At 32.6% G+C, this 23105-nt stretch overlaps 1 protein-coding gene across 2 annotated transcripts in view; it reads right to left on the bottom strand.

Annotated features, from left to right (window-relative positions):
• Positions 1-23105, bottom strand: part of LOC129801315 (cyclin-dependent kinase 14) — a 189820-nt gene that overhangs the window by 36328 nt on the left and 130387 nt on the right. The window lies entirely within an intron of this gene.

Below are 23105 nucleotides of genomic sequence, written 5' to 3'. Positions count from 1 at the left end.
TTCCATCAGGAAGATGTAGGAATAAGGAAGACAAAATGGTAAAATCACAAAAGTTGACTCAGCATTTTGTATATATAGACAAAATTGCACAGGGCACTAATAAAAACCCATAATAATATACACAATACATAGTCAGGAGAAACTTTTCTCTTCGAATTCAGTGTCTCCTGATCCTATAATACCATTCTATGTCTCGTATAACACTCCCACATTAATATTAATGACTTACCCAATTTTTCGCTTTTGTACGCGGCTCCCAGAGAGATGTCAAGTTACGAAATTTGCTTTATATATCTTTATATCCTCTCCCCTATACATTTATTTCATCTTTTAACCTACTTTTCAAATTTCTAACACCCCTCGGCTTACACATTCCCAACACACCGTATTATTTAGCTGTTTCATGTATAGAGAGATACTATCGCAATGGAATTTCTTTGGTAGGAAAATTTTGTTATGCTTTGCAGTATTAACGTAAATTTAAGATATGTTCCTACATAATTTCTTGTATTCATATCTCAACAGTTTTAGCTGAAATTCTTTAGAATCCCAGCTCCTGTGATACGAGGAACTTTCTATGATTTTAGAAACACTTTGCATTATGCGCTATGCATAAAAGCATATATTTTTCTTTTGAGATATATTGGCGGTATATCTTTGGTTGAGAAATGAGGTGCTATAATTAAAATTATAGCAACTAAAATTTCGGTGCAATAATCTCTATAATATTATTTGGGTCCCAGTCAAAATCCCAAAAGCAAAAATCCCGAATTCTTAAAAGTGTTATATAGACAGATAGACACTTCCACGATTGTACCCACGCTTGGTAGAGGCAAAGAGAAGTTTTCTGTGTTTTGGGAAATTATTCTACACATTTTTCTACATATAATTTCATGCCTTTCAAGATTTTTCACATTCGGGATTTTGGCCCTTTCGGGATTTTGGCCCTTTCGGGATTTTGGCGTTCGGGATGATTGCTTTCAGGAATATAGCGATAGTCCCTACACGATAGTCCCTTTTTTCTCTAAGCGTCTCATATCAAAAACGAAAAAGTTAGATCGACTTTTGCTTGGAAAGTTATTAGTTTAAAGATTTTTATGTTTTCCCTACATAAACATAGGCAATTTGCTCCAATGGGTCCGTTTAGTAGTATGGCCTTTCGAGGAGATAAATCCACTCTAAAAGCCAAGCCAAACCTATTCGAAAATCTACCGGAAGCCTAAAGTGCAAGTTCACGTAGTCGCCGCTTTAGCGCTGATTATTCTGCTATTTCGAATTTCAGTATTCTTGACACTTCAATCGTCAGCAACGTCTACAACAATGTGTAAACGTTTGCTGTAAAAAGCGAATTTTGATGTAGTTTTGTGGAATTTCAGGATTGCAGAATATTTGAATTGCAATTTTATTAAAATAAATATGTCCTTTCCGTGAACTTGCTCACTTTTATGTCGGTTTAAAAACATTCGAACTTTCAACGTGTTTTTAGGTAGGGGATACTGGGGCAAAATGTAACAAAATGGATATTTTATTTTTTTGCAAGCTACCCTAGCGCCCCAGAAATTTCTAATTAGTGCAGTTTTATAGGAAATTTACTGCTCTACAACTTTGTGAAAGTCATTTTCCTCTATTTTGTAAGAAAATACATTTATCGAGATGTTTTCTAAAAGTTAATTTTGTGACCATTCTCAAAAATGCTGGGGAAAATAGTACCAAGCATGGGATATCATCACAATTTGATTTGCTTTATAACGGGCTTCCGTAAATTTAAAAAAAAAACATAGATAACATATTTTCATAGGAAATTTATTCATCTATATCTTTGTAAAACAACGTTTTCTCTATCTGAACGAGAAAAGCTCTTTTTAAGCTAATTTTAGAAAAAAAAAACACACACACAAATGACTGCAAATCATTTGACCAATGCAAACAACAAACGGCGAGACATTGTAATAGCGTTTCTTTTCGCCGTGAGATATCAGAAATTGCTTCGGTTTTTCTTACTTTTTGCTCCATACGTTTTGTTACTTTTTACCCCATGTGGTCGTTTTTAATAAAAGGAATTTCTGGAGATAAGAATTTTTGTAAAATTCTAAAATAGAAAGCGGTTTGGTATAAAGAATCCAAATTATTTAGGAAATATTCACCAGTGCATCAATTTTGGAGAATAAGTAGGTCTAAATTGATATCTGCTGAAGGAAAACATTTTAAAAATAGGGCTAAAAATTTCAATATTTTTTTATTTTCAAAATTCCTTGTTCGAATTCTAAAAAACTTGCGACATTGAAGAAGGTAAACGGAGGCTATCTGTGAAAAAATTTTAAGTTTTTATCTTTGATGATATTGAATTTTGAAATTTTCGATTTGTGACTTTTTGCCCCAGTCTCCCCTAATGATTTGAAAGATTCCGATGATCACCAATATAGATCAGTAGGTGTTTAGGTAAATTCTCTCTGACATACCTTCGGAATCGGTACAGAAAAAACCTCAACCGAAGAGATATCTCAAATCGGGATGACCGAGAGGAATATCGACATAAATTTTTCTAGTGTGCAGAGGCTATTTAGAATAAATGGACCCTATTATGTTACCGACGTTATATAATAATAAAACATTATTATAGACATGTAAATAAATATTTAATCCCAAAATATATTTTAGTCCTATCACATACTCCGATGATGGATTTATTGCTTTAAATCTTTTTTAAGCTTCCGCCAATCAGAGTACGTGATTAAATATTTAACTTCCTGTAAATAATGTTTAATTGTGCAATTTGTTTGTCACCAATAATTAAAATATGGTATTCTGAATGTAGAAATTGAAAGTTAGTTATGGAATTGCGAGAAACATTTTCTATACAATTTTTTTTCTTGCATATGTAAATTACATATGGTTGTACAGTACAACTTTTATACAAAACAGTTTATAGTTTTGCCTAAAAGCTATAGAAAACATCTCAAAAACAAATATTTGACTCAAATTATTTATTATGAAAGTTTTTAAATGGAAAAAAAATCAGTTCGTGAATATTTTGAAGTGAATTAGAATAAAAACAACAGTGCAATTTTTTAACATATTTTTTCACATTTGTATATATATATATATATATTTTAATGTCAACAAACTCACAAATAGCACACTACTTAGTATAGAATATATCATAGTGCAAGGGGTATGCACACGTGTGATCCACTTGTACAGGAAAATTAATGGAAACTTTCAATATTTGCTGATCCCAACAAATATCTACACACAGAAACCCAAGTGAGGAGAGCTTTCGCATGTGTAACACCCTGGCATAAATATTGATAGGGACCTATGCCTATGTTTTCACACACCACAGAAAATCTACATCTGCCCCATTGTCAGCATGGGCCACAGATAGGTGTAAAAGCGGTTACAGTGGGGGATGGCATTGAGAATCCCATTGAATAAAATTTACTTGAAATTTGCGCATACAAAACACCAATAAAAATGCTAAATTTTCTCTCTCATGCTGGCTTTGTCAAAATTTTCCACCCCTTTGAAATATGTACATATATAGATATACCAAGTGTATTGATATTCAAACCCATGGATCATATATTTGTGTTTCTCGCGTTGGGGTATATCAAAACAACCCTCCTACTAAAGTAAACCATGAATGAGGGAAATAGAAAAATTAGGAACCTTCCACATGCATACACCATTTTAATACTTTCCGGTCTATATTGTACGTGAACAGCAAGATAAATCTATTAATAAACAATTGAGTAAGTATATATTTGAAGAAAATCAGCGTAGTCAACAAAGAAAGAAATCAAAAAGTTTATAGATAAATAGAACATAAAAAATCATATTGTTAAACTTTAAGAAATCTGTTTTATTTCCTATAAACTTCTAGGGGAAAGGCTCATAATTTTGTACAGTTTCTTATTTTGGACACTTTGAGGATAAAATTGGACACTATAAATAAATTGATTAAAATTATGGATTTTTATTCCAATATTTGATGAATAATGAATTCTATCTAAATATTTGTTCTTTTTGGAAGATTTTAACACTAAATACGTTAAATTTTGAATATGATTTCAGTTGAAATTGCTTTGTTGAAAATGCAGTGTGAGCAATTGCTTACGAGAAATATGACAGAACTTTGTGTTTACTTCAGTCTTATTTAGCTGTGATAAAGTACTAACTATGTTTCTTTGCTTTTTTTGAGTGATATTATTGAATATTCATTGAAAATTGTGTTGATTCACGTTAATAGTGATTTGTACATTTGACCTGAAGTGAGATTTGCCTTGTGAATTTGTTTTTTTCGTGTGAAAAATGGGAAAGTTTTTAAGACATTTACCAGTGAGGCGATAGTCATCATTTTGGACAAGTGTCTTTCTCACGAAATTTCGTGAAGTTTTAGCTTTTGTGATGACTAGGTTGGACAAATGCCTGGAGAAACAAAGGAGCATCATCTCTATGAAAGAGATGTATGCTTGAAAGGCTCCCGGAAGTCAACTCACTTTAATGAATGATATGGAAATTTTCCGGGCTTCTTGTGACATTCTACGTTTCCCTTACATGAACAAGGAAGAGGACTTGGTAAGATTGGTTCATGAAATGAAGAACAATAGGTATCCTGTTGAGGCGGATTAGCTGTCCAAATTTACAGCCATGTTGTCCAAATTAATAACCAAGTTGTCCAAAATAAGAGCCAAATTCACCCCTACATATCAATTCATTTTTTAACGTATTCAAACTAATTTTAGTAAAAATAAGACGATAAATAGCTTGCTAAGTTTTTAAAAAACCCTTCTGAAAAGATAGTAACGAAAAAAGTCAATTAGTATCGAAAATATAGCACATCAAACTTGGAACATCGATGCTCATAAGCAGACTGGGCAAAATTATGAGCCTTTACCCTATATCTAAAATGTTGAACTTACTTTTTTTTGCTACAAGAAGATTTGTATGTATATCTCTCATACATAACATCTTCTTTTCAACAAAGCACAGCTAAGAAATCAGAGATCTTTTTTTTTCGAGAATTTCCCATGTGCCACGAAAATTTCCTCACAATCACACACAATAAACTTTTTCTTCTCTATTTGTTTTTCCTCTTCTCTTTGCCAACTCTTTCATCCACTTTTTTTTCACTTTCTTGCATTTCAGAAAAATAACACGGTAACACAATACTTCTAGTAATGGGTACAAAAATGAAGGAAGAAAGCACATGAGCAAAAAAAAAAGCCAAAAATCCTTTTGAGAATGAAAAAGGGAAGTATGAGTCTCATATGTTTGATGAACGTATATATGCTTGGAATCCACCCCCCAATTAAGGGGTGGAATGATGCTACAATAAAAACATAAAAGCACCCAGAGAGGAAGCACCATTTGTGTTTGAAAATTTACCCATAAAATATATAGAAATATTGTTGGTTTGATGATAAAATTTTAAAGAAACTTTGTACAATATCCGTTCTCACCAAGCCCCCATTGGCTATTTATTATTTCTCTCAGCAATTCTTTTTACTCCTATACCACCCTATCCTCTTCCAGTACCTTCTTGCATAACCCTGAGCTATTCTCTGTTTTATGAACTTTCCCTCCATAAGCTCTAAGTTCACTTATGAACTCTTCCCGGATCGCGTGAAGCCCTCCTAAAAGCTCCTTCCAATCTTTACATTGTTACATATATATGATAATTTTTTATTGACGCTATAAAGTTGGGTCCAACAGCGCTTTTGATTAAATTGTGAATTTATATAAATTTTCGATTTGTATCATCTCTCTTATAAAATGCTATGGATTAATTTTAAAAAATGAAATCTCCATTTATGCATGAAATCATAATTAAAATTATAATATTAATGGCTGAGTAAAAAAAAAATCAGAATGATTGCCAATATAAAGTTTTAATTGATTTATTTAAAACTACACATAAAGTATATCAGATGCAGGAAATCCACAAAATTGGTTATATAAAATCCCAATAGTCAATAATACAATTCGATAATATTAAAAAATTTAATAGGAATATTATTATTATCAATCAATTGCTCCTTTTTTTGTAGGTAATTCATTTTGTCCATTGAAACAGTAGTTCAGTAGCTTTTTTTCTTCATGCATATGCATTTTGAAGAAGAAAAAAATGGAAAAAAGCAAAATGTTACATATTACAATATCTCAAACGTGACTCTTTTCACCAAATCTTATATCACAAAAATTTCAAATGCACGAAAGAAAATTCAACATTTTGCCAAAATATGAAAGAATCATTTTCACAAGCTGTCGACAAGACTCAAAGAGAATAATTTTCTTTTCCACACTTTCAATGTCATTCCCTATTTTTTTTTTAACTAACGGTCTAACAGAAGGTTTGGAGCTCTCTCCTTATGTGGAACACTTAAAAAAAAAGGTTATAGAGATGTTAAATGATAAAATGATTGCAAAGATGACACTTGATGGGCTAACAATCGGAATTTGATTCTCTAAATGTGTCTAGTCTTAAAGGTAAATGGTTTCTAAATTTGCAAAGTGTCGTAGATGTTCGAAAAAACAAACGGAATTTCGAATTTGCATGCTAAAAATTCGTGCAAGGTTATAAAATTGTCTGCAACGAAGTAAAAGTTATTTAGTGATTATAAAAGGGAATAATAATAATGAATTATGATTATTGAGAGACTCGTTGTTTTTTTCACCAAGACTATGAAGACATTTCGAAATTCAAACAGACAATATTTTACCATGATGAAAAGAGATGTATATTTTACTGCTAGAACTCCACGGTGAGAGCAGTATATGTTAACGATCCTTGGGTCGACTTATGTGGGGGTGTCCTCTTTAAGTCCTAAGTCGCTATCTCTGACCGTTTAGCCTCTAGAGCTAGCGATAGCCGGACGGACAAACAACGTGACAGAGGGATTATATATACTGCTCTCTCTGTAGAGTTCGAGCGGTAAAATGAAGAGAGGTTGGGAGAATAAGTCCGCCTATAACTCCAAATTGGTATGGGAAGTGTGCCAAATTTCGGCCAGCTTTTAATTTCGGCCAGCTTCTAATTTCGGCCAGCTTCTAATTTCCGGCCAGCTTCTAATTTTGCCCACTTTGAGTGTAATTTCGGCCATGCAAATAAATTTATTAAAATTATGTATGTAATCTTCGAATAGTCAATGAATTCATTTTGCTTTAAAATATTTTTCATTTTTGGATGTATTAACACAAAGACCGTTAAATTTTAAGTATAATTGAATTTAAATTGCGTTTTAAAACTCAGTGTGGAAAGAGTCTTACAAAAAATGTGACAGATCGATTGTGTTTCTAAAAGTCTTGCGATTTGTGGTGAAGTGCAGATGGTTTTCCTTCGGTGTCTTTCATGAAAATTGAATAGTTTTCATTAAAGGTTGTTTCTGTTTATGTTATTAGTAAATCAATCTTTAAATTTCTCGTAAATTTTCCCAGCTGGATCCTGTATTTCGCGTAAAAAAGTAGATACTTTGTGAGCGTCTCTCCGGTGTGGTAGTGTTGCCTATTCCGGCAACATCTTTTGCTTTCCTAAATTTCTTATTCATTTTATGTTTTTTTCTTCAATTTCTGAGTTCTGCAATGTCCAGAGAAAAAACCATCACTTCTATGAAAAAGATGATATGGAAAAGGCCTTGGAAGAGTTCAGGAAGGGCAAATTTCTACGGGGATCTGCGCGTAAATTTAAGATGCTACTCTTCAGGTCTTCAGGACAAATTACACGGAAGATCTCAGGGATTGTGGGTCATATAAACGTATTAAACTGAATATAATAATAATAATAATATATTTCTGATTCATGTCCCTGTACAAATATTAGTACAATAGTGGGGCTGTTATTATTATTATTAATATTATTATTAATATTAAACTCGTTTCGTTTGTCGGTTTGAAATTTTCTATCCGTTGCGTTACAAAAGGTGGTCAGAAAAAAACATGGCCGATATTTCACACAAAATGGCCGGAATACTACCCAAAGCAATGTCCATATTTTTATTAATTTTTCATTATTTTAGGAAGTGATTTAAAGAAAACAAAGATGATAAACTAGTCTTCAAGGTTCCACACAACCCTCCCGAAAAGGAAGTAACAAAAAATATCAATGTGAATTAAAAATATTTCATTTCAAACTTAGGACTTCGTTGCTTATATGCAACTATGCCGAAATTTGGCACACTTACCCTACGTCTGACCACTACAACTTTAAACGGAAATGTGTTTTTCGAAATAATGGAAATTGAAATTTCAAAAACGTTAATTTAAATTTTACCATTCCTGGTGACATCCATTGATGTTGTAATGTTCGAAAGATCCGTAGAATTTACAAAACCTTCAATTCGCATCACTTATGAACAAATTGTGATAATTAAAACAGAAGTTATTGTTATTTTAAGATTTACTTGAATTTGACTAAACTTTAATAAAATTGACTTTCTCTCAATTCTAGAAAGATAAATTTATTTAAAAAAAAAATAAAAGACTTTTCGAATGATAAATGACCTCAATTCTTCAGGAAAAAGCAATTTTCCAATTTTTACCTCGTTAATTGCCCAAAACGAACGAGAAACATTAATTTAACTTTCGTCAACGTTCTTCTATATCTTTCAAAATAAATGAAGATGTGAAATTGATAGCCCCGTATTGACGTGCAATTTCAATTTACTTTTGGTAATTTTTTACGATGATGGCAATCCTTTTCGAATGAATAGACATTTTCATGGTGAAGTGAACTAATGACGATGCCTCCTTTGGACACCCAAAGAAAGTGAGATACACTTAAGTTTGCGATTTATCATGTTCCCAATGAAACTTCCGGGTTCATCCCATTTCACAAGGACCCAGGAAATTCTCCTCAAGTGCTTTCCACTTGGATAATTCCCTTGAAACATGATGAAGAAACCCCCAAGAGCAGTTGGACTCCTCAAATAGTATGATTTGCTGATAATTTCATATATAGCAAATGGCGTAATATTAATGCTGAGACATTTAGAAGAGGGTTGGCAGGAGATGGTAGAAGGTAAATTTAGTGGTACGAGATGAATATGTAGGCTTTTAATTGGACTCAAGGTGGCAGAGTGGATCATTAATTTGCTTTTCACGTCGCTCGAGGAAGACAGACATTTTGCAAATTGGACACCATTATTTAACCAAATACACACCCAATATAGTACTTTACACACCATTTTCGACCACTTCATCTAATGGACAATCTGAAAAATGACCTAATTCTGGCCAAAAATATCCTATACCTTGATTGCAAGTGACCCCGGACAAATATTGAGTGAATGTGTTAATTTCAGCATGGAGAAAATTGAGATAAAAAGCGACAATTAAATGTAAAATATCATAATTGTTTTACTGTATTACTTTTAGCATAAAATAATGAAATTTATCTAACTTTAAAAATATACTATCATGAAGTAATGAGCTTTTATTATACTGATTTTCAAAGATTACACCTCAATAAAGTTATTTAGATTGGGCTGAATGACTTTAATGTCCTTTTTCTTGAAAACTATTTAAATCTTTTTCCCTGAATGCCAAATGTATCGGTTTTTATTGAATTGTACCATTATTGTATATGAAATTTTGGATGAAATATTGGTATGATAAAGGGGTACCATGTGAAGATGCTTAATCGGTAAAAGGGAATTTTGCAAAGTAGAACTAGGTCGTTGTGGGGGTTATGTGATGCCAAACGTGCTTGTGGCTACATACCATCAACATACCATATACGAGACGATCAATATAGCTTCTCTTCGGAGTACATATGCATAATTTCTCCGGAAAATTCGTTTTCACTGTGATTTCTCCCCCAGTTAAATTGCATAGCAATGGTTAGGAATTTTCCATCTGAATTGAGTTAAAATCCGTCATTTAAACTATTATGCTTTCATAATCACAGCTTTTGTAATGATGCAATCCAGATGAATATCTCCAAATGAGATCACACTAATATACCGTCAGTCCTTAAACAATTTTTGGAAAATCACAACGTTCCTCGGATCAGCAATTGTCGTAACTTTTTCATTACCTAAATATATATTAGTAATTCTTGTAACATTAGGGGAGACTGGGGCAAAAAGTCACAAAACGGTTATTTTATTTTTTTACAAGACACCCGAGCACCTCCAAAATTTCCAATTAGCACAGTTTTATAGGAAATTTACCGCTCTACAACTTTGTGAAAGTCATTTTCCTCTATGTTGTAAGGAAATATATTTATCGAGCCGTTTTCTAAAAGCTAATTTTGTGATCATTCTCAAAAATGCTGGGGCAAATAGTACCAGGCATAAGACACTATCACATTTTGATTTGCTTTATTTAAGTAAAATACCGAGATTACATTTTTTCATAGAAAATTTATGCTTCTACACCTTTGTAAAACACCGTTTTCTCTATAAGAGCGAGAAAAGCGCATTTTAAGCTATTTTACAAAAAAAAAACACACACACACACAAAACTTCAGAAATTGTTTCGGTTTTTGTTACTTTTTGCTCCATAGCTTTTGTTACTTTTTACCCCAATTGGTTGTTTTTAATAAAGGGATTTCTGGAGAAAACAATCTTTGTAAAATTCTAAAATAGATAGCGGATTCGTATTCAAAGAATATCCAGATAATTTGGGAAATATATACCAGTGCATAAAATTTAATATAAGTAGGTAATAATTGATATCTTCTGCAAGGAAAATATTTCAAAAATAGGGCTAAAAATTTCTATATTATTTTCTAAATTCCTTGTTCAAATTCTAACAAACTTATGACATTGAAGAACACCTATGGAGGCTATCTGTGGAGAAAATTTGAGCCGCTATCTTATTTATCTTGGAAGATATTGAATTTTAAAATTTTCGGTTTGTGACTTTTTGCCCCAGTCTCCCCTATGGAATCACAAAGACGCTGCAGGAATTGCTGATTTAGGTCCTAAGAGATTTACAACAAGTGCTGATCCAAGCAAAATTTTCTTTTAGAAATATTTAAAGAAAAAGATCCAGCTTTTTGGTGCTTGTTGAAAGCGCAAAAAACCCGAAAACTTAAAACAAAATATGAGGCGATTGCGTAAGAATGTAGGGAAGGGTGGGGCGGTTCACGATAGCTGAAGTGTTTTCAAGATTTATTTGCCCAATGTATATTATAATATTCAAGCTGTAACTAAGTCCAGCTAATATTTTGGGTAATGAATAATTGAAAATATACAGCATGTTTTCCCATTTATTAGTTTAGTATCCTATTTTATATTTTTGAAAGTCATACGTGTTAGAAACTACCTCACTGTCCCATAAACAATTGAAAATGCATTTGATTCCTATTTTTTTTTAATTTCATGTGTTGCAACAAATAAATAATATTCATGATGAAAACGTTATAACAAGAAAATTTAATGAGTATTCCCTGTTTATTGAGAAAGTACAATATTAAAAACGCCTAGGATATTGCAGAAAAAAGCGTTTCTGCCATCATCATATCATAAAAATTTACACATATATCAATCTAGAATCACAGCTTTTATGGGCTTAAGCAAGCTTATCCGTTTTTTTTCAGTTTTCATTTCTCTATGAAAATTCGCTTTGTTGCTTTATAGTTTATCCCGTTTATCCTAACAAAATTTTTCAAATCGCTGCACTTTTTAATTTTTGGATTTTCTCAGGTGTATGATTTATTTATGTAAGTCTGCATACAAAGAAAATTGAAAACGATTTTTGACTCTTATAAACAGCAATATACGTTGTTCTTAGTAACTTTTAAAAAAATAATGTGACAACAAGGACTTTTAAAAACTTTTTAAAGCACCCTATTACCTCTAATAATTCTGTCAACATTGCATATGAGTAGAATTTTAGATTAAAATTGCATATTAGATGCATTTCAACTACAAAATTGTTTTCCATTTACTTACAGGAGGTGGAAGTTTTAAAATGTGGTCTGAAAATGTATAGCAGCTTGATGCTCTTTTATAGGACTTAAATTGACGGTTTGAAAACCATTCTAGAGGATTAAAAAAAAGCTCTGTGAGACAATTGGTGTCGCAAGAGTGCACTGTAAATTGTTGTATGTTTTTCGGCTCAGACAAGTGTAAAAGAATACTGCTTGATCCATCATTCAACAATAGCAGTGGAAAATACTGTTTTTCAGTGTCAAAAAGAAAGTTTTCAATCCCCTCCCCAAAACTCAAGTGGATCTTCTTTACTCGAGAAATAAAAGAGAAAAATGAGGGATGAAACTTGTGTATTGGATGGAAAATGTAATTTTGCTCTTTCTTTCCTAATACTCACAATTCTGTCCCTTCATCTTTTAGTTTCATTTCTCAACAATTTCCTCATGACAAATTGAATTTGTGTCAATATACTTGGAGTTTTTCATTATATTGTTCAAGTTTTCAGTCTCCTGGAAGAGAATCATGAATATTTTACTACTTGTCCTCTACTAATCAATCAAATAGTGCTAAAATAAGGCAGAAGCGTTCTTCTTTCTATAAGACATTCAGAAAAGACTTTGCATTTCAATTATTGAGAAAAATTGCCTATAGGGGAAGTGTGCCAAATTTCGGCCACTTTGACTGTAATTTCGGCCATGCAAATAAATTAATTAAAATTATGTATGTAATATTCGAATAGTCAATGAATTCATTTTGCTTTAAAATATTTATTGATTTTTGGATGTATTAACACAAGGACCGTTAAATTTTAAGTATAATTGAATTTAAATTGCGTGACAGATCGATTGTGTTTCTAGCAGTCTTGTGATTTGTGGTAAAGTGCAGATGGTTTTCCTTCTGTGTTTTTCATGAAAATTGATTAGTTTTCATTAAATATTGTTTATGTTAATAGTGAATCAATCTTTAAATTTCTGGTAAATTTTCCCAGCTGGATCCTATATTTCGCGTAAAAAAGTATATTATATTTTGTGAGCGTCTCTCCGGTGAGGTAGTGTTGCCTATTCTGGCAACATCTTTTGCTTTCCTAAATTTTCTATTCATTTTATGTTTTTTTTTTCAATTTCTGAGTTCTACAACGTCCAGAGAAAAAAACCATCCCTTTTATGAAAAAGATGATGTGGAAAAGGCCTTGGAAGAGTTCAGGAAGAACAAATTGCTACGGGGATCTGCGCGTAAATTTCAGATGCTACTCTTCAGGTCTTCAGGACAAATTACACGGAAGATCTCAGGGCTTGTGGGTCATATAAACGTATTAAACTAAACATTAAACTCGTTCCGTTCAACGTTTTCAAATTTTCTATCCGTTGCGTCACAAAAGGTGGTCAGAAAAAAGGTGGCCGATATTTCACTCAAAGTGGCCGGAATACTACCCAAAGCAATGTCCATATTTTTATTATTTTTTCAATATTTTAGGAAGTGATTTAAAGAAAACAAAGATGATAAACTAGTTTTCAAGGTCCCACACAACCCTCTCGAAAAGGAAGTAACAAAAAATATCAATATGAATTAAAAATATTGCATTTCAAACTTAGGATTTCGTTGCTTATATGCAACTATGCCGAAATTTGGCACACTTACCCTAATTCTTTAAAAATTATATGGAACTATAATAAATAACTGAAGAATTGCTGAAAAATACACTTTTAGAGTTATTTGGAAATAAAATAAATTTAGTTATTGAATATTTTATATCAGTAAACATATATTTGTATTAAGCATGACCAACCAATTTTCGTCAATAATGCCCAGCGCTCAATAACTTTTGTTTGCAAACATGCTTTCGGAGCTTCCTGTGAGAGAGAGTGAGATCTAGATCTAGTCATCTCGCTCATTCTCATAGGCAGTTTCGAAAACATGTTTACAAAAGAAAATTTATTGTGCGTTGGGCATAATTACATGTTTCAAAACATTTTTAAAAGATTCAAGTTCCAGCCTACAATGATAGGGAACATTTTCTTTAAAAAAAACATTTTTTTTTTTAAATTGCTCCTGGTGTAAAGAGACTTTTAAATATGATATTATAAAATGCCAATTTGAAAAGTTATTACATTACTCCTAAGGAGTGTTGCAAACATTTTCTAAAATTTTAAAATATGTTAAATAAATGACATTTTCTATGGGCTGTGATTAACTCTAGTTCAATAATTTCATGCTCAAAAAGTTCCAGTGAAAAATAATCCCCTTTACAAATGCATCAATTAGTGGTTGCACAAATTTGTTTAATTGGAAATCTAAATCTGTGTCTGTTCTGTTATTCAGACAAATCACGTAAACTGCCGACAGATGATTTAACGCCGAAAATGCCAATAGGATTCATTAAATTTTCAATGCAAACACCAACACGAATTGTACATGTATATAATGCGAGATTTATTTGATTGAATTTAATCTACCACACTTCATTGTTGTTGGACATCCCAAACCCACAACATTTTCAATATACTTTTCTCTTCAAGTTTTACATACAGACTCTGTGAATAAATGGAAAACGGCTTGAAGAACCTATAAGCACAATTTACTGGACCGTATATAGTACTTTCTCAGAGTGCACACTATTCCCTCTGTAATCAAATAAAATTGTAATAGAAGGAAAGTATCCTAGCAAGTCGATAAAGTTATTGGTTCGTCTGTTATATTGAAAGTATCGAACGAGTTAAATGAATTTCACTATTACACTTTTCTATCCAATGTCCAATTTTCCATTTTCCAAATTGATTTAATTTATGCTTCGTATATACATACACTGAGAAATACAAGAGCCCTTGTAGACATCATCTGCATACCGTGAAAGTGAAGAATGACAAAAAAAAAGCTCAATCCGGTCTAGACAGAGGTCAAATATGAACTATGTGTCACTTCAATCATGCTATATGGAATTTTTAATGAAACGGATGCCATTTGATTGAATATTTCCATGTTTTTCAACCTCTGATTGAATGTTGATGATATACATATATTATGAATAGGTTATGCTACGAAACATGTCTGAAAGGTGCATTTATCACGAAAAAGTACGGCAAAATGTCCTATAAGCTTTACAGAATGCTTCAAATCGTTATGCTGTGGTCTAAAAATTATTTCGTTTTTTATTTGCTTTGGCGAATACGGTTATTATAGTTTTATATTAATGAGTTTTCAACAAATTTCCTCTAACAATATAATTTATATTATATTTACAGATTCATTAGATATTAAAATGAGTTTGATAAACCTTCCGCTAAACCTGCTCAAACAAATTGAAAAACAATAAATCTCCTTTTACAATAAAAAACTATTCTCCAATTCATTAATAGGTGCATCAGGTGAATGATCTTTTCAAACATTTAAAATTTACAAAATTATACTGGACATTATATTCTGAATACATATTGTTGAAAGTGTACTTTAAAATCGTTTATCTAGAGAAGAAGTTTAAGCAATAATATGATATGTTTTCATAAAGTGCAAAATTTTCAATTTTACAAACTATTTCAGCAGAATTGCATTTAAAGCAATACATAATGCATTTGTGGTGATGCAGAACATATAGTGAAGTCTCATTTTCACACACGAAAAGAGAGTATTTGGGAAACGTTCTATTCGAAAATGGTACATGGTAGAAATGATGTCATGGAGAGGCATAAAGGGGTGGATCATGATGCTTCTCGACCCACAAAAGCGGAACTTCATGAATTCACTTCCTCCCAACGCGCTATACCCCGACAGCCCAATCTTTTCTGCTATATGAGTTGGAATCATTTTACAACTTGTATGCACATAAAACATGGAGAATTTGAGAGACAAATGGAATTGGGTAGACATATTTTGAATTAATCTAATGGGGGTTATATCTTCAAGATTTTGACTTATGAGTTTTTAGTTTTTTTTTTCAAATTATTTTAGAAGTTACTTTGAGTTAAAATTTTAAACAATAACCTTAAAAAAATTGTAATACCAATAATATGTAGAATCTATACATAGAAAGAATATGTAGGTTATAAGGGTTTCAGACCCAAGGCTTATACGGGTTTCAGACCTAAGGCTTAGCCATATGGCTTAACTTCTCTAATATCTTATCAGTCAAGATTTTTTGGAAAATTTTGACTTAGGATTGGATTATTAAGGGCAAATAACGTATTAAATTTTGAAAAATCAATAAAATCGGTTGCTGTTAAAGGTTTTGAGACCCTCTGGAACTGGGCTAAACCTCTAGTCTGAAAACGGTCTTAGTCATATGGCTTAACTGCTATAATTTCCTGGCAGTCAAGATATTTTGGAAAATACACAGAGAAAAATTTTGAGTTAGAAAAAATTATGAAACGTGGTTTTGAATCAAGACTACAAGAATTTAAAACTATTTTCCCCTATAATTGAGATATTTTGCGCTTGCACTTTTCTAATAGAGGTATGATAGTTTAAAAAGTAGAATAAATTGTGCTTAATAATAGGAGAACAGTAGGTTTGAATTTAGCGAATCGTAGTTTTGAACACTGATAGAGCATACAGAAGTTTTAAAATTAGAAGTTCGGTTTTGATTTTAGTCTATAGAAGTTTCGAGTTAAAACTATTGTGGTTTTGACCTTAGCGAAATCATATAACCTAGAATTGGATTTTTAAGGATGAATGTCCTATTAGGTTCTGAAAGAGCAATAAAATTAATCACCATTTAAAATTCTGAGACCTTCGGAAACTAGGCTAAACCTCTGGTCTGAAGACCGCTTTAGGTTCTTTATTAAGGATTTTCTTCCGCATATCGACGGCTCCCTTCCATACTATGCTAAGTCAACTTAGCCTTTTATTACTCCGAGAGATGTTGTTCCTGGAACCGAGATCTACAATTGGTGAAAATTTGGTTGTCATCCGATTTTCGGGTAACAAAATATTCCATTTTTTTCGAAAAAAAAATACACAGGCAGCATAGAAAATCTGAAACTTCAAATGGCTCTCCTGAAATATTGTCATTCTGATATAACATAGTATGGAATGGAAGCGTCGATATGCAAAATGTGAATAAGTTTTGTGAAGCTAATGGCCTTGACAGACTTGAGGATTAGTCGAGAGACGGCTTAGCATAATTATATTAGAAATAATGGTCAAACTACATATCCGTCATTTTCCACTAAGTCGTCTCTCGGCTTAAGTTGTAAGTGTGTCCAGGGCATAACGGCCACTATATGAGACGAATTTTTAACGAAAAGCGTTTTAAACTATTACAGGGTAAGACGAGTAACACTCTCATTTTGACATTCGCTCTGCATGAGTTTCAGATTCGAATCCCCTTTAGATAACAGGAATTTTTCGACATTAGCGGTGTTCGAAAAGATTTCACTCCATTTAATTCAAAAGGGCATGGTCTGATAACCGCATTCCCATATGACAAAACATGTATGATAAAATAAAATAAAGTAAATAATGATGTCTAAAAAACTGAGATCGTGGAAGCCCTGTGACTTCCTCCTAGTGGTATGCCCCCCTGTTCTATCAAAATCCTCCATCAAATAAATCACATATTTTTTTTGTGAATATTTAATGTATTATGCATATTAACTAAGCTTATATACCACTGTTATCAACCCCAAATGCAATTTCATTTTGTTTACTACTACACAGCATTTTTGTATCTTAAAACCGAAAAATTGCAAATTTTTTGTACGTTCTGTGACTGTTAAAAAATTAGACATAAAAAATTTAATCACATTTCTGGCAGCATATGCAAATGTGTTGAATAATAATTGGTGTTTTACAAAAAAGAGGGATACCATTACTAAAAAATTAGGTCACTAAAAATTTTCACCGTGAAATCCATCCAACACATTCTATTTCTCTCTTTTTACAATAAGCAGACAAAATAGGATGAATCTGATAAATGAATAAAAATGGAGTATTAAAAAATAAATATAACGAATATAAAAAAATATATTCATTTTCTACATAACAAATAATGAATTAAAAACAAAACTATAACAATTCAATTTAAATTATTTTAGTGTCCTCAGCAAAACAAATGTTTCGCTAACAACAATGAAGGAAGTATTCAAGAGGAAAAATAAAACGGACTATATAGTGAGTAGTTCATTAAGCATTATGTACTTCTCTGGTAATGCAATAAAATAAAGTAGTTACTGAAATTACACATTTTCGCTCCAATTGTTAACAATTCTGGCTTAAATCTCAGTTGTTGTGAAGGAAAAGTTTACATGAAACATCTACAGAAAATTGCTTATCTCTATTTTGTTGTTGACGTATATATCAAGAATTAAAGACCAACATTAGTATTTTTCTCACATTCTTACCAATTAAACTTTACAGAGTAAACGTACATATATATAAAATTATACAAATTTGACAATATTCTATAAAAAACTAAATTGATTTTCCGCAATTATCATAACAAATTTTCCACAATTGCACAACAAATTTTAAACAAATTTGATTATTTATCCATATAAAAGAATTCAAATACAAATTCGATAGCCAATGATACCCATATAGGAACTATGTAGATATTTCATGATGATAGTATTAATAGGGAATTGCAGTGGTAACTGTACCACTTGCAAATCTTTTCCCACTCTCTAGGGTCGATAAAATTGTGTATAACAATCCAATAAATGATAAGCACAGATAATACAATGCCAATAACAATTTACTACCAAATTTAGCAAATCAAAATGTGTGCATTTGTATTTCTCATCCGTTTAAGCCTATAGTTTGTTTTCTAGATTTCGTTCAAATGAATGGGCCCTTATACAAAGTTATTGTGTTACAAAAATTAATGATATACATAATAACAAAATTAGGTATCTAAACTCTATTCTCAATTCTCAATTATCGCAATAAAAAAAAAACATTCATAAAAGCTCAAAACCCTAACGCCTAACCATTCAAATGTGTTAAACGCTTAATACCAAGGGTTGGCAAAGCGTACCAGGCTTTGCGAAATGCTCGAACTCGTGACTTAGATTCTATATACCTCAGAAGTACTTTCGCATCAATTACCATTTACCGGTCCTCAACCGATTTGAACCGATTCAAAAGATCCTCCACAATTGTTTTAAAAGGGTCCTGGTCAAAATCCCGAAAGCCAAAATCCCGAATTCTTAAAAGTGTCACATCTACTCCCACGATTGTACCCGCGCTTGCTGGGGGCAAAGGGAAATTTTCTGTGTCTTAGGAGATTATTCTAAACATTTTCCTTCATAAATTTCATTCCTTTCAGGATTTTGAAAATTCGGGATTTTGGCTGCCACCGGTTTTAAAAGTATCGATCTTCGGATTAGTTATCGATTTTAGAGAGGAAGGGGAGGAGTGGGGGGAAATGAGGGGCATGTTAACGATCCTTGGGTCGACTTATGAGGGGGGTCCCTTACGTCCCAAGTCACTATCTTTTACCGTTTAGCCTCTAAAGCTGGCGACGGCCGGACGGACAGACGGACAAACAGCGTGACGACATTTCTCAGAAATCGTCTGAAACGTGAAGATTTGTTGACAAAAGTGGTCTCCGGGGGGTGGAAGGTGAGAATTTTGAGGAGGTGAAAAAATCGAGGGATTATATACACTGCTCTCTCCGTGGAGTTCGAGCAGTAAAAGCGTATACTTAAAAAATTTTACACTGCTACCTGGAGAAAAAAATGCATAAAAAGAAGTTTGGAGCTAGGGTAAAGTGGGTTAATTTGGAATCATGTCTAATTTGGAACTTTGAGATTTCCAATCTATTTTAGATGGCAAAAGAAAGAAAAACAAACAACAGGGAAAAAATCCCGAATGGAAAGTTTTGTACTTCTTCCTGGTTTCCTTTTTCTCTTTGAAATTTTTAAAATTCCAAAATAGATATGATTACAAATTACCCCATATTACCCTAGTATCAAAATTAAAGATTTGTCATTAAGAGTTTAAAAATTTTAAAATTTACATAATTGAAAAATTTAAAGTGGTTTCAAATTTTAACAAATTTTAGACTTCAAAATTAAAAATCTTAAATATTGTAATACATTTGCGAAAGAAAGAAACGGTAATTTTAATTTCACGAAATTTTCCTAATATAAAAGCTGTAGCAGAAGCATAAAGTCTATCAAAATTCAAAATTGAAGAGTTAATTTCCAAAAATATTTTGTAATAATAATAAAAGAAATAAAGATATCGGAATGTACAGTGATTTAAGAATAAAGATTAGAAATATTCGCAACATAGTTTATTATTTGTTTCTTCCATCACGAATTGCCATTGTTCAAGTTTGTATTTGGGATTTGTTACAACCAAGTCTTGTAATTTATCAAAAGATTACAGTCAAAATATGATACAAGGTACATATTGTATTACCCAAACATTTGTTAATCTGCTTTAGTGGCAAAAAGGAAATTGACCAGATAGATTGAAAGCTTTGGACTACGACCAAGCAGCTTTTATACCCTTTTGAACTACACAGTATCCTAGCAATTTGACCTTAATATTATTCATGGACTTCTGAAGGAGTTATGCTAATTTAGTTTCTCCATTGGCCATCTCTCTTTCCATTTAGCTTATTTCACTAAGATGTAGAGATATGTTCTGAAATCCTCTTATCTGTTGAACGCACTCACTCTCTCTCACACTTAGATGGGAAACTTTCTTTACTTTAGGAACAAGCCATTAGAGTGTTAGGAGAGAAAATCTCATGTACGGAAAATTTGCAGGATCAATTGGTTTAGTGTTAGGAAAGATGCGTGTGTGTGTCATAAATGTGTGAAGCATGTTGAATTTTAACGAGTTATCTCGTCTTAAAGGAAAACTTTCGGAAGTGGAAAAGCTCGAGCACTTTTTCCTTGTCTATCTCTTCTCAGTGATATATAATGCAAATATGTAGCAAAATAAAATGTTACAGAAAGGATTATTTATCCAAAAAAAAAAAGAGGAAAACTTCAAGTTAAGGGATGAGTATAATCAGATTATCAAGTTGATTTTCCTTTTAACAAAAAAAATCCTCTTCAGTTCGAAATTATGAATAAAAATGCATTAAAAAACAATTTATTAAAATATATTTTTTTAATGTAATAACAGAGTTTGATTAATTGTGACTTTGAAGTGAAAAATTTGGAGAGTATGATAAATTACAATGCGTTTTTTTTTCGTTGTCCACTTTTGGGTAAAATGATAAAAGAGAGTAAAAATGTGTCATTTCACCAGTGAATTTATTAAATAACGAATGCAGAGAACAATTTTTTCCAGACGAAAAATCCTGATACATTTTTACTGCTCGAACTCCACGGAGAGAGCAGTATATATAATCAATCGATTTTTTCACCCCCTCAAAATTTTCACCTTCCATCCCCCGGAGAAAACTTTTGTCAACAAATCTTCACGTTTCAGACGATTTCTGAGAAATGTCGTCACGCTGTTTGTCAGTCTGTCTGTCTGACCGTCCGGCTATCGCCAGCTCTAGAGGCTAAACGGTAAGAGATAGCGACTTGAGACCTTCGGAGGACCCCCCATAAGTCCATCCAAGAATCGTTAACATGCCCCTCATTTTCCCTCCACCCCTCCCCTTGCCCTCCAAAACCATGTTTTTTGGGATTGCTCGAAAACGCGTCATGCGATTTTTTTCATTTTTCGATATGTTTTAGAGATTACCCAGGTGGATATTTCGTCTTTAAACAAAAATACCGTTGAATCATTCCTAATAACGGTTTTTCAGGGTCAAAGGTTAAAAAGTCCCTATAGAGCACATTTATCAAGCGAATGGGGTAATGTTTGGGCTCGTTGGAAAGGTCTTGGAATTTCCGACAAAACTAAATCGGTTCCAATCGGTTTTGAACCGGTAATGAACCGGTTCATAACCAATAACTAATTTTTATACGAAAATCAATCCTATTACTTTTTTAAAACTATTTTGGGGGATCTTTTGAGAGATTTATGAATCGGTTCAAATCGATTGAGAACCGGTAAATGGTGAATGATGTGAAAGTACTTTTGCGGTATAGTATCTATAGCCCAAAATAGACACAGGGATCGGCTTAGCGATCAGCCCGAAAAATGAGGATTGGTGTCGATACACTTGGGGATCAGCCCAAAATTTGGAGGATCAGGCTGACCTTCTAAATTTATGAGGTCTAGTGAAATTACAGGGATTAGGCGACATCAGCGCCAGTGCTGAAAATAAAAAGCTTCACTTTGGGTGTTTTTGGGTACTTTTTGAATTGGGTGAAAAAACATGGAGAGTAATGGTACGCAATGTTGCAAAATCTAAAAATGCATTGAGATTGGAGTAATGGGAAGGTCAGAGTGCGCTTTTCTGTACAAAAAATTCATTAATATTGCACTTAAGAAGTCTTTCATCAATCAAAGTGTGCACATTTAATAGAAATTTACGCTGAAAACGCTAATTCTTAATCCTAAATCCTCAGAGTAGTTTGGACTAATCCTTTACCGCCAAATTTCTTGATCTGAGTATTCTCCAGGATCAGCCTGTGTCTATTTTCGGCATAAGTCACGAGTTCGAGCATTTCGCAAAGCCTGGGACGCTTTGCCACCCCTTTTTACTTTGTCATAGAAAGTGTGGAATTTATCAAAGTTGCAGAGGATGATATCCTTGTGAAAAAAAGGCTCTAGCATACTAAATTGTGACAGTTTCTGGACAATGAAGAGTCACATTAATTCAGGAAAAAAAAGGGGAGTGTAAGCAGAACAGATGAGACGAAGGATAGAGAAGAGGTTTCGGGATAAGCTATTTTTCATCTTATACAAAGACCCATGTTAACAAATCCCAATTCTGCAGAACTGGCCATACAATTCCCGGAAAGTGTACAACTTTTTTTTTCTCTCTCTCTATACAGAGGAAAAAGCTTCCGCCTCAATGTTCATCCTGTTGCAGAGACGAATGAAAATGGGTGGAATAAAGTCAAAAGAGCACATCCTTCATACAACTATCTTCAAAGTTCTCCCATCTATCGTTGCGTGTAGAGAAAAAATCAGGGAAACCATCCCCTTTGACCACACCAAATATCTTTCAAATCTCTCTCACATATTTGCGGGGATTGGGTTGAATGGAGCACAAAATAAATTGTCTCTGTGCATTTTACTGAAAAGCACAAGAGAATGAATGTTTAAGAACCCACAATACAGTGAACAATGAAGGAAGTGGAAAATGAGAAAAAAAACGAAACCTCAAGTTCAATAAAAAGCTGAAAAGGAGAAAATATTTTCAATGAATGAATT

This window comes from Phlebotomus papatasi, chromosome 2 (genome assembly GCF_024763615.1).
Source record: "Phlebotomus papatasi isolate M1 chromosome 2, Ppap_2.1, whole genome shotgun sequence".
NCBI classification, from domain to species: Eukaryota; Metazoa; Arthropoda; class Insecta; order Diptera; family Psychodidae; genus Phlebotomus; species Phlebotomus papatasi.
Note: the sequence above shows the minus strand (reverse complement) of the source record. Positions and strands in the feature narration are given on the sequence as shown.